This window comes from Pinus tabuliformis, chromosome J, assembly GCF_031772625.1.
Source record: "Pinus tabuliformis cultivar Carrire ecotype Pingquan chromosome J, CPIR1, whole genome shotgun sequence".
NCBI classification, from domain to species: Eukaryota; Viridiplantae; Streptophyta; class Pinopsida; order Pinales; family Pinaceae; genus Pinus; species Pinus tabuliformis.
In genome coordinates this window covers 1131575866-1131588867 of record NC_142295.1, presented here as the reverse complement: position 1 = coordinate 1131588867, position 13002 = coordinate 1131575866, and the positions used below count along the sequence as shown (strand labels likewise).

The 13002-nt window shown below is 40.2% G+C and overlaps 1 protein-coding gene across 1 annotated transcript in view; it reads right to left on the bottom strand.

The window, feature by feature from the left end:
• Positions 1-13002, bottom strand: part of LOC149231061 (mitogen-activated protein kinase 15-like) — a 62770-nt gene that overhangs the window by 14382 nt on the left and 35386 nt on the right. The window lies entirely within an intron of this gene.

Sequence of the window (13002 nt, the reverse complement as noted above, 5' to 3'; positions counted from 1 at the left end):
CATCACCAGAGTTAACGGATCCTCGAGAGGCAGTTAAGCACATGTCGTGAAACAAATGAGCAACGTTGGATTATAGAATGCCCAACAACAGGGAGATTAATGCTTTACCGGTCATGCAGATGAAAAGGGTGGCATTGTTTTTGGAGTCACTTATCTGTTAACCCTGTTGATAACTTGATACGGGACAAAGGATCTAGATTGCATGGAAAGCTAAATGTAAAAAGATGGGGTAGGAGTTTTAAGACCCTAGAAATGAATCAGAGTTTGTATCCCATGCAATTAAAATATTCCCTTCAAAGAGAAGTCAAATGGACTTTCTCCTCAATTGGGCAGTGAAAGGATTTCTAAATAGACTTTCATAGTTGGGAAGACTTATGCGACCCTTGATCCCATACACGCAAGATTGAAGAACAATGATCTCAACACCTACTAGTTGCTAACAAAAATGCTTTTCTCAAAATTTATAGTATATCCCCACAAAATAGTTTATTCAAGATACAATTGAATTGTACAAGCCCTGCATGGAAGGACTGGTGTTGGAAATATCACAAAATAAGTTGCATGGTATGGGGAAATGGAAACATGTATCTGAAATAGAAACACACCGGAAACATGACCCCTCAAAAATTAAGAAACAAGGAAACACAATATATGTGTGCATGTATAGGTGTGACTTGTGAGTGTGTGTAATGTGATATTTCATAAAATTATATTGAAACTTTGAAAGAAAGAATTTATGATTTAAGTTTTAACATTATGATTAGAATACATATACAGATTCATGAATAAATGAGCAAGTGTGAAGACCCAAGAACATTTAAATAAGAAGCATAAAAGAAATTGGACAAATTATACATAATGCAAGCGTTAAACTCCAAAAACAGCCTTTATTATTTATAAATAATATATACATCCAAAAGTAGCCTATATATATGAGCCTTGAGGCTATAATGCTACATGTATGAATTATGAGCAATGAGCATAGAAGCTAGTAAATCCTAAAAGCTAATAGTCATCATACTCATCGTCATATTGTTAATTTTAGGTATGTTCTATGCTTAGAGCAATTTATTTCAATTTTCACAGTTAGCTCAATATCTTTTCCAGATTAGCAATCACATTAGCATTAAAATAAACTGCAGATAGAACATAAACATAAATCGCAGAAGACAAGCCAAGACAAGAGGACACAAGATGTGGCACAAGCTAGGGACAAACCCCAATGTGGGGAAACCCTTGAACAATTCTTCTTATATGTTCTTCAATAGTTCACCAGAGAGAGAGAGATAGTACATTTACAACAGAAGTCAACACTTTGACTTATCTAGATAAGAGAATAGATCATCTCTAAGAAGATGATACATGAGATCAGTTGAAGACATGTTGCTTCAACTGATTCTCCAAGGTGACTCCTTCACCTATCATTGTGCTGCATCTCGTCATCACGTTGCACCTCACTGCACCATGTTGCACCCATCATCACAATGTTGGACCTTATGACCATGTTGTACACATCATACTGCTGCACCTTATGCTGCATTGTTGTCCCAGTGTTTAGCACTATTGTACCTTGTGCCACTGCAGCACCATGCTGTCACCCATGTGCTTGCTGCACCAAGTACCATACTATGGTCCCAGTGTGCTTGCGGCACTATGCGTGCTGCACCTTGTTGTTGTTGCTATCCCATGTACCATACTATTGCAGCACCATGAACTTGCTGCACTAAATACTAGATGTCCCATGTATCTCTGCTGCACAATGTCACAATGTCATTGATCATTGTGCTGTCCCAACAAGCTGTTGTCCCATCATTGTGTTGTCCAATGAGTTTGCAGCACCATGTACCTTTGCTGCCATGTCACAATGTCATTGTTGTCCATGCATCTTTGCAGCACTATGTAGCCTTGTTGTCCATGCATCTTTGCAGCACTATCTAGCCTTGTTGTCCATGCATCTTTGCAGCACTTATGTAGCCTTGCTGTCCATGCATCTTTGCAGCACTATCTAGCCTTGTTGTCCATGCATCTTTGCAACACTTATGTAGCCTTGTTGTCCATGCATCTTTGCAGCTCTAAACCGTACCTAGAAAAAGCGTGTAGGGCTGCCTTTAGGACAGCATTTAGGACTGCCTTAGAACAACGTTTAGGGTTTCCTTTAGCACAGCATTTAGGGCTGCCTTAGAACAACGTTTAGGGCTGCCTTTAGGACAGCATTAGGGCTGCCTTAGAACGACGTTTAGGGCTGCCTTTAGGACAGAATTTAGGGCTGCCTTAGAAAAACGTTTAGGGCTTCCTTTAGGATAGCGTTAGGGCTGCCTTAGAGCAACATTTAGGGCTGCCTTCTTTGTTGCAGCTAGGGCAGCCTCTTTTCCTCCAACGTCTAGGGCTTCCACTCCTAGATTTCTCTTCCACTAAAACCCAAGACAAGTGGAGAGAAATCAAGATAGAAGTATGTGTAGAAATGACTATCAAGTCATCTCCTTTTATAGTAAAACATTGAGCACATGTGGGGTTTATTTGGTTGCTGGCCGACCTTGACGAATTGTCTTATAACACAAATAAATTCATAACTCCATGAATACTTATCGGAATCGGATGATCTTTAGATCAATCCTACACCTCTCGATGAGAGGAGTCCAAGAAAAATATCAGCCGCCATAAATAAGATGACCCACATGGAGTTTGGCCTTAGTTGCCAATTTTAACACTCCCTCTCAACTAGGGATAACTCCATCCACTGATCCATTTGTCCAACTGTACTATCTCTGCCATCAGTGCCTTGCACTACTCTGCTCTACTCTGTTGAACCATGAAGAAGAAGAATTGATCAAGAATGTCTCATACCATTCTCTACTGACCCGAAGTCAGTTCCATATGAAGAGGGTGTGTCATACCACTCTTACTGACCCGAAGTCAATTTCATTGATCCCAGATCAGTATCACAAGAGAGTGTCTCAAAGCACTCATATTGATCCCATATCAGTTTCATTGATCCCAGATCAATGGAGGTCATCCTAGCATAGGGAGTACAGTAGATACAACGATGCGTCCATTGATAGTACTACTAATGGTCCCTAACCCCATTTCCCTACTCATTGATCAGATGAGAGGTACCTCCCATGAGTCCCAGACTGCATGGGTAGGATGCCTTGACAAGAGAACTAATCATCCTGTCCACAGGAGAACGAATCATCCTGTCCCACAGTCGCCATGGGAGAACTAATCATCCCGGCCCACAGGAGAATTAATCATCCTGTTCCACAGTCGCCACAGGAGAACTAATCATCCCGCCCCACAAGAGAACTAATCATCCTGTTCCACAGTCGCCACGGGAGAACTAATCATCCTGTTCCACAATCACCATGGGATATCACAGGAAAGGCTGAGCCATTCACCCTATACACAGCACACCATTAGGGGAGGGTGTGTCACCCTATGGTCGCGTGTTTCTCCAGTAAGTACCCCAAACCCCCCGGAGCTCCCAGAGCTCAATGCATGCAACATGCAAGACCCTTATAAGAAGGTCTCTCAATGACTCCAAGTCGTTCGAGAAAGTCACAGATTTGACCTTTCCCTAGGGCTTTGACAAAAAGTTTGCGACCTGTACATCAGTTTCAATGTGATGGAGCCTCCTGGCTAATCGACTTACCATATCCCAGATAAGGTAGTATCTGATGTCTATCTGCTAGAGCAATCATCGAATATGGGATTCCTCAACAATCGAATCCCCCCTTGGTTGTTACAAAGGATCACAATGGTATTCATCATGTGTACAAAGTCAAACAACTCACTGAAGAGCTTCCGCAACCAGGCAGCTTCATACGAGATCATACTCATAGCTATATGTTCAATCTCAGCGGTGCTTATAGCAACCAACTTCTGCTTCCTGTTCATCCATAATATCGAAGAAGAATCCAAAGAGAACCAACACTGAGAAGTGCTCTAGTGATCCTCCACACTGCATTCGAATAATCATGCAGCTTCATATTTTCGGCAATGGATCTCAATCTATGAGAGATTGTGCCCCGAAGATATCTCAGAATATTCTTGGCACCAATCCAGTGATGCTCAATCAAACATGAGCTCACCATGCTAATTGCAAAACATATATCCAGACAGAAGTTCACCAAGAACATCAATGTGAATGAGTTTATGAAACTCAGAGGCATTTCCCAAATCTGGTCTGGCATCACTACCATATAACTTCTGAAAGTTAAGATCCACGAGGTAGTCACGGGCTTGTAGTTTACTATTCCACATCCGAAATCCAACTCCCTCTTACTTCTGCAAATGAGAGGGTCTGCACCTGTCAGAAATAGGTCGTCGTATGAGAGGTCTATCATCCACAACCTTCAAGCAATGGTTTGGATCAGTTTCACTCCTAGTGAATCTCAACTTCATCAGATAGCTATCAATTCTCTCATACTACTCCCGCGGTGTTATGCTTCAAGCCATAGAGGGATTTCTTCCACCTGTATACATGAGATTCTCGATCATGAATCTCAAACTCCTCAGGTTGTTCCAAACCTGTGGACCTGCTACATGGGGGGAATGGTCCCCTTGTAAGATTTTCCTTTGGTACATCTCGGACATGTACCTACATGCTCTTCTTGAATTCAAGCATCCCTGTCACCATCTGACTCACATTGGGTAGGGCCCCATAATAAGTAGACCTCTAGTGCTATAGATGAGATGTGACAACTGACATGGTCTCCAATGGACCATCCTGCAACTTGATACAAATTTCCAACCCTGAACCCATGAGTAAAAGCATCTTAAAAAATTCTATTTTCAAACACGTACCTTTTCATCGATGAATGCCACCTTGAAACCTTTGACTTCCATTGTCGAAATGGACACCAGGTTCTTCTTGCGATCAAGTACATAAAGAGATTCTCGTAAATGAATCGAGTTACCCTCATTCAATCTAGGGGTAACATTCCCTACACCCTTTCCGAGATAGGTGGCATCGGCTCCAAGTATAATCCCACGATTGTTTCCATCTCTACTAAATTAGAGAGATCACCCTTCTATCCGATGAAGTGCCTTGAAGCACTACAATCAATAAGCCAGATTCCCAAAGAATCTGAAGGAGAGGGCCAATACAAGATAACGCTTCTTTATCTTATCAGAAACAACATTTGATTCTTCATACCTGGGTTTCCTTGCTTTCTTGAAGAGTCGCCCGTTTCCTTGATGACCTGCATTACCTGTCATTCCTCTGATCATTGAAGATGTCCCTGGAATGATTTTTATCTTCATCAAGTGATGTGTCCCTACCATTCGGACACTTCTTCGCATAATGGCTGGACTTATTACTACCAAGGCATCTGCCTTTCCTTCCACCCTTAGATCCAGACTTCCCATCGAAGTGATCTTTAGGTGGACCATCAAAAGCTTTCGCTGTGCCATTTTGATAATATTCTCTGCTTCGACTTCACCCTTGGCGAATTTGAAGAGGGATGAGGAATCCATTGAACCTTTTGGCCTTTCCCAACTGTCTTTGGTGATTGCTCTTTCACTCTTGCTTGGGCTTTGTCTTCACCTCATCTCTGATACCATGTTATTTTTAGGTATGTTCTATGCTTAGGGCAATTTATTTCAATTTTCACAGTTAGCTCAATATCTTTTCCAGATTAGCAATCATATCAACGTTAAAATAAACTGCAGATAGAACATAAACATAAATCGCAGAAGACAAGCCAAGACAAAAGGACACAAGATGTGGCACTAGCCAAGGACAAACCCCAATGTGGGGAACCCTTGATCAATTCTTCTTACATGTTCTTCAATAGTTCAACAGAGATAGAGAGAGAGAGTACATTTACAACAAAAGTCAACACTTTGACTTATATAGATAAGAGAATAGATCATCTCTAAGAAGATGATACATGAGATCAGTTGAAAACATGCTACTTCAACTAATTCTCCAATGTGACTCCTTCACCTATCATTGTGCTGCATCTCGTCGTCATGCTACACCTCACTGCACCATATTGCACCCATCATCACAATGTTGGACCTTATGACCATGTTGTACACATCATACTATTGCACCTTATGCTGCATTGTTGTCCCAATGTTTAGCACTGTTGTACCTTGTGCCACTGCAGCACCATGTTGTCACCCATGTGCTTGCTGCACCAAGTACCATACCGCTGTCCCAATGTGCTTGTTGCACCAAGTACCATACTACTATCCCAATGTGATTGCAGCACTATGCTTGTTGCACCTTGTTGTTGTTGCTGTCCCATGTACCATACTATTGCAACACCATGAACTTGCTACACTAAATACTAGATGTCTCATGTATCTCTGCTGCACAATGTCACAATGTCATTGACCATTGTGATGTCCCAACAAGCTGTTGTACCATCATTGTGTTGTCCAATGAGTTTGCAGCACCATGTACCTTTGCTGCCATGTCACAATGTCATTGCTATCCATGCATCTTTGCAGCACTATGTAGCCTTGTTGTCCATGCATCTTTGCAGCACTATCTAGCCTTACTCTCCATGCATCTTTGCAGCGCTTATGTAGCCTTGTTGTCCATGCATCTTTGCAGCACTATCTAGCCTTGTTGTCCATGCATCTTTGCAGCACTTATGTAGCCTTTCTGTCCATGCATCTTTGCAGCTCTAAACCTTACCTAGAAACAGCGTTTAGGGCTGCCTTTAGGACAGCATTTAGGGCTGCCTTAGAACAATGTTTAGCGCTGCCTTAGAACAACGTTTAGGGCTGCCTTTAGGACAGCATTAGGGTTGCCTTAGAACAACATTTAGGGCTGCCTTTAGGACAGCATTTAGGGCTGCCTTTAGGACAGCCTTTAGGGCTGCCTTAGAACAACGTTTAGGGCTGCCTTTAGGATAGCATTAGGGCTGCCTTAGAACAACGTTTAGGGCTGCCTTCTTTGCTACGGCTAGGGCAACCTCTTTTCCTCCAATGTCTAGGGCTTCCACTCCTAGATTTCTCTTCCACTAAAACCCAAGACAAGTGGAGAGAAATCAAGATAGAAGTGTGTGTAGAAATGACTATCAAGTCATCTCTTTTTATACTAAAACGTTGAGCACATGTGGGGTTTATTTGGTTGCTAGCCGACCTTGACGAATTGTCTTATAACACAAATAAATTCATAACTCCATGAATACTTATCAGTATCGGATGATCTTTAGATCAATCCTACACCTCTCGATGAGAAGAGTCCAAGAAAAATATCAGCTGCCATAAATAAGATGACCCACATGGAGTTTGGCCCTAGTTGCCAATTTTAACACATATCCATCATGGAAAATAAAAGAAGATGTACATTCGACAGAGGAATGTGGATTGGTAGAAGTATTTCCAATTCCACTTCTAGGTTCGTCAATATTCATTGCAACAAGAGAGATTTCCAAGTCAGGACATTCTGGATCCACATCCCATTCTTTACAAGGCTCACTACTATATTCTAGACCCCTACAAGATGCAAGGCAAAGGTTGGAATGTACATAAACAAAATCCTCATCCTTTTGTGAATCCAACCTATTGTGGTTGATTGAATGAATAAAGCTATGGGTTCTCCAATTTCTTTCTACTAATGAAGAGCTTACAACTTGTGAAAGAATATGAATGTCAATGCTTTACAAATGTACACCATTTCCTCCATGACAAATCCACCATCTATCTGGACTCATGGTGCTTCTCTCATCCAAAGCTGATATCTATAAATACTCATCCAAACTAGCAAATTCTTCCTTCACCTCCCTATGTAGATAAGCCAGAAATATTCTCATAAGGGTTATTTTCACTCGATTTTCTACTTCCCTATCCTTATGTGGAGCCTTCCTCTTCCCATTTCTTTGAGCCAGAAAGTTACCATCATAAAATCTTGGGTTTAGGGTATGTGCTAAAGTATGCAATGGAGTGTTACATTGGTTCCACCTCTCAAACTTGATTTTCTTCATTATGTCAACAAAATGAGCATCAAAAAATAAAAGCTAAAGAGATTCTTGTGTAATCATTTCCAAAGTTTTCTCAACCATTGTATCCACACCATCATAAACCTTGCCCAATAAAGAGTTGTCTGTGTCAACACTTCTAAGAAGCTCAAATGTATGGGATGTGAACTTGCGCAAGAATTCTATTTTGCTCCACCACTCCTCATCAAGACACAATTTGTGCACCATAGCTTCCCACTCTAAATATGAATGTCTCCACTAAGCCCAAAGTTAACTCACCGCCATGGAAATCAATGGTTGCTTTACTCACAAGATAGCCCAACATGATGAAGTTTGAGACACATCTTGTCTCAACAACTTTCAACAACTCTAACTTGGAGTATTCTTGAAATATTGCTTGAGATTGGTGGTGGTTGGTGATGAATTTATTTATCTCCCTTGCTCATCCTATGAGTTCCTTAATCCAGGGAACTTTATTATCAATCTCTTCTAAGATCTAATTTAGATTATGGGCAATGTAAGGAGAACAAAAGATGTGATCATATCTTCTTTCAATAATCAACCCTATAGCTTGGGGGAGGCAGGAGCGATAGGGGTCATTTACAACCTTGATGAAGAAATAAAGACAAAATTCGCTTGGGGATTAGGCAAGGCGACAAATAACCAAGCGGAAGCTTTAGCTGTTTGGCAAGGCTTGAAGATTTCCCTCTCAAGGGGGATACAACAACTAAAAGTCTTCAGGGACTCAATGATAATTATTCAAAAGTTCTACAAAGAAAAAGATCTTAAAGAGAAGGATCTGTCTCCAATGTCCCTTAGAATATGGATGCAAATCCAGAAGTTTGAATCAATAGCCTTCTCCCACATCAAAAGGGAAAATAACCAAAGTGCATATAGGAAAGAAAACAGAGGAGAAATTCTTGAACAGGGAACAATAATCCAAGATCAAGGAGATGTTGAGAAATCAATAAGGCTACAAATGAGGTGATTTCTCTTAGACTCAATAACTGCAAGTGATGTTCTTTTACTTTTCTTGATTATTAGCTTCTTCTTTTCTTATTATTATGTTGTTCTTATCATCAAACAACTACCAAAACATGAAGATCAATAGTACACAAGGACATGAGATGTAGGCTGCTAGCTAGGGCCAAAACCTCTCATCTTGAGAGGAAAACCCACAAATATCCTCTTCTTACAGATTCTTCAAATGACGAATTCCAAGGCCTCTAGACCAAGACTAATACCCTTCCAAGACCAATTCAAACCTTCTTGATAATGTGCTTCTTCTATCCAAGTCTAACCAAATCAAATGTCTTCCAACAGCACAACATCGACCCCCAACTTCAGTTTTTCAGCCCCCACTGCAGGTTGAAATTTTCAACCCCCTATAATAAACTGCAACTTTGCACGTGGGATAATTAGGGCTTCTAGCGCTTCCTTCTTGCTTCGCTTGGACTGCTTCTTCTTCAATGTCTTATGAGAGATCAAATTGCCTCTTTTTCCTTAGATTTCGACCCTCCTTGACTTCTTGAAAACTTTGACCTAGTAGCTACAAAACCCTAGCCTTCCTTTTGCATGTGTGAAGCAGAGAGAGAGGGAGAGAGATCAAAAATATTATCTTCCTTCATCCTTCAAGTCCTTCGCTTTCCTTCTTCCTTCTCTTTCTTGCTATCTTGAGTGAATGAATGAGTGAGTCCATAGGATGTCGAATGCCCTCTTATATATAGGGTTCCAAGGAGGAGGACATGCCCTAATTAGACTAACTTCTTCACTGCCAGGCCAACTTGGTCTTGGAGGGGTATTTTGACACTTTTGACTCAAAAATGATTCTCTTGACATGTTACAAGATGCCCAATGGGGTCTTTTACATATGACAATGACTCTTCTTGATATTGAGAAATCAATGCTAGTAGAATTAGGGTTTGATTTATCTTTCTTGATAATTAATTGTGAATTATGTTGGCTTCTCTTTCTTCTTTATTATATTATCTTCCATCAAGCAATTACCAAATTATGTGTGTGTATAGATCACAAAAACAAGAGACACAAAATGTAGGCACTCTGCCAAGGTAAAACCCCTATCTAGGGGAAAACCCAATCAAACTTCTTCCTTCAGTAGTTAAGATTAGATAATCCAAGACTCTTCAACCTAGACACAAACTTCCCCCAACCACCAAGTTAGCCCTTCCTTTCAGCAACTTCGATCTAGATCTTCGACCCTGTAGCAACAACACTTCGACCTAGCAAATACATAATTTCGACCTTGCCAATAGCAGAACTTCGACCTAGCAAATCCAACATTTCGACCTTCCCAACAGCAGAACTTTGACCTAGGAAAATCCAAAACTTTGACCTTCCAGCAACAGAACTTCGATCCAACAAATAGCCTAGTAACTTCGCATAAAAGAGAGAGAGAGATAACCCAGAAACTTCAACTTGCAATCCTTCCTTCTTCTCCTTGAACTTCGCACTTTTTTTGCACATCCTTGATGTGTATCGAACTTGTTGAGTTTTTATCCAACTAGATCGAACCACTCTTGTATATATAGCCTCTTTTGTGGGTCGAATTGTCCTCTTGTAGACCGACTTGGTGTGGATGTGACAAATTACATTTTTCACTCAATAATAATTCTTTTAACATGATTCAAAAGTCCAAGAAGGGTCTCATTAAATGGACAATGACTCTAGTGACTCAATATGAAACCTTGAAGTCCTCAATGGGGACTTTGACCTATAAAATGATGACCCAAGCATGAAACCCATGCTTTAATAAGTCATTGTAATAATAATAATAAATTATTTTTCATTCTTTGACTCAAATATGAAGATTCTGAAGACTAATCTAATAGTGGCATAATCAAGTATAAATCACCCTAAAGAAGCTTGAAAACACCTCTGAATAAGCCTAATAACTCTAAGAAATAACACTCATCACTTAAGGGCTTAATCAAAATTGTGTTTTCTAGCTTCTCATGTTAATTTTGGGACTGTTTTAACAATAATAGCTTGCTGGTCTTATTTGCTCAAGTCTGGTGCATTTTCAAATTAATAGCATTGCAGGGAATTCATTGGTGAATTGGTCATATGAGTCTTGCATTTCTTGCATTATTATTGTTATGATAGATAAGTTGCATCTTTTCATTTTGCATCATTGCATTATTTCATTTGTGTTGTCTAGCATCCATTGTTAATCACTTTAGCAATCTCATCTTGTGCTTATCTCTATTAGAACTTGTTATAATCATGATTCATTGGCTCATGGTCTAAGTGATAATTGCTATAATATTGTTCTCGTGCCTAATTGTTAAATCATATTATCATAAGAAGAATTGAGATCTTATTGACACATTGATAAGCTCTAATAAGCTCTTGAAGTAATTGGGATTGCTAATTGTGTTTCATCAGAATTGTTTATCTTGCTCCATTGAGATAGTCTTTAAATTGTTCCCTAAGTGCTCCATTTAAATGCTCTTGTCATCTTATGTTGAATAAGCATTTTGATTTCAAGTGATCTAATGTTGTTGAAGTACTTAGAGTACTTTGTAATCTCATTGAAGCAATCACTCATATCTTGCATCTTCATTCTAAGCTAGAAGTGCATTTATAAAATATACCTCCAAGCATAAGCTTGGTTGTAAGAAAATAGGATCACCTTCTTGAAATAATTTTTGAATTCTGGACCCTCATCCGCAATTAACACGGTGACCTTGCAGTTCTCTTGTGGGCAATCCCTTGTAGGAACAGAGGCGCTTGGGTTGTTAGAACTCCACGGGAGGTATCGTTAATGAGGCCTTATCCTCCCTCCCATGGACTTCTCTCTACAATTTGCGTTCGAGACTAGCTTCAAAAGAATTGAGGAGAAATTATCATTTAGATTAGGCATATAATTAAAAGTAACCAAGATTTTGAATTCACATAGATTTAGGTCTTGCACTTCATATAGGATAGAATTTGCACATTACAGCAAATGTTCATCCGGTAACATTCTAATTCATATTGTGCAAGTAATTAATCTCCTAAGGCACTGATCTCTAAATTGTGATCTTTGGAAATCTGATCTAATCGTGCTAAATAACCATACTTGCCTCTTAATTTCAACCAAGTTGCTAGGCCATTCAGTTGTGTCTCCTTAACTTGTTGGTTCCCAACAAGTTGTTCATCATCTCATCCATAGGGACTACCCCCCTTAGTCTGCAGTTAGGAGACAACTTAAATAGAGAGGGCAGGGATCAGAGTGACAACCCCTACCTTGAGCATTGTCGCATTCCTGTGTACAATTTGAGCGACCATAGGAGGCACTCGAAATCCCCCGAAACCAGCTTGGGTTTCGCTTGAAACCCTTGTGCTAAACAACACTCTAACCCTTGCGTTGAACAACTCCAAGAGAAGATGAATGGTTAAGTGCAATAGTCAAAAGATGGAATGCCTCCTTGCTGCCTTATATAGTGATGGGCCCCTTGCCTCCCTTTGGTGGCCCCCACATTCCACTAAGAGTTTGATTTCCCCTTTTTAGTGCATATTGCCTCTTTGGTGGCCCCCCTTGCTTGCCTCACAAAATCGCACTTCTCTCTCTAAAGGTGCGCGTAGCCTCCTTGTGGCCTCCTCAGTTAGTAGATCAAAAATTGGGGACATTACATTGTAGCTACACAAAACAACAACAAAGAAGGATGTAGCAACTAAATAATTTAAATCCTCTCTTGCTGAAGCTACCCTTGCTCAAGCCTCAAACGGTGTGAGGAGAAATGATAGGGACATCCTCTTTTGAAAAAAAAATGATTTCTAGAGGCTTCTAGAGCCTCTAGAAATCTCCAAAAATATTTTAAAAACATAATAACTAAAAAAGATTTAAGTTTTAATCACTTAAGAATGTGTTTTAATGGGTCCCTGGGCAAAAATGGGCACACAAATGCACCATACAGAGCCACACATGTTGTGTACTGCAGCTGAAATGTGTCAGATGGAGGGTGATATGTGATGTACAGAGGGTAATACGCATTATAGATGGGCGGAAATCTGTATCAAAATGTGATACGCATTTTAGCCTGGCTGAAATGTGTTTCAGGGT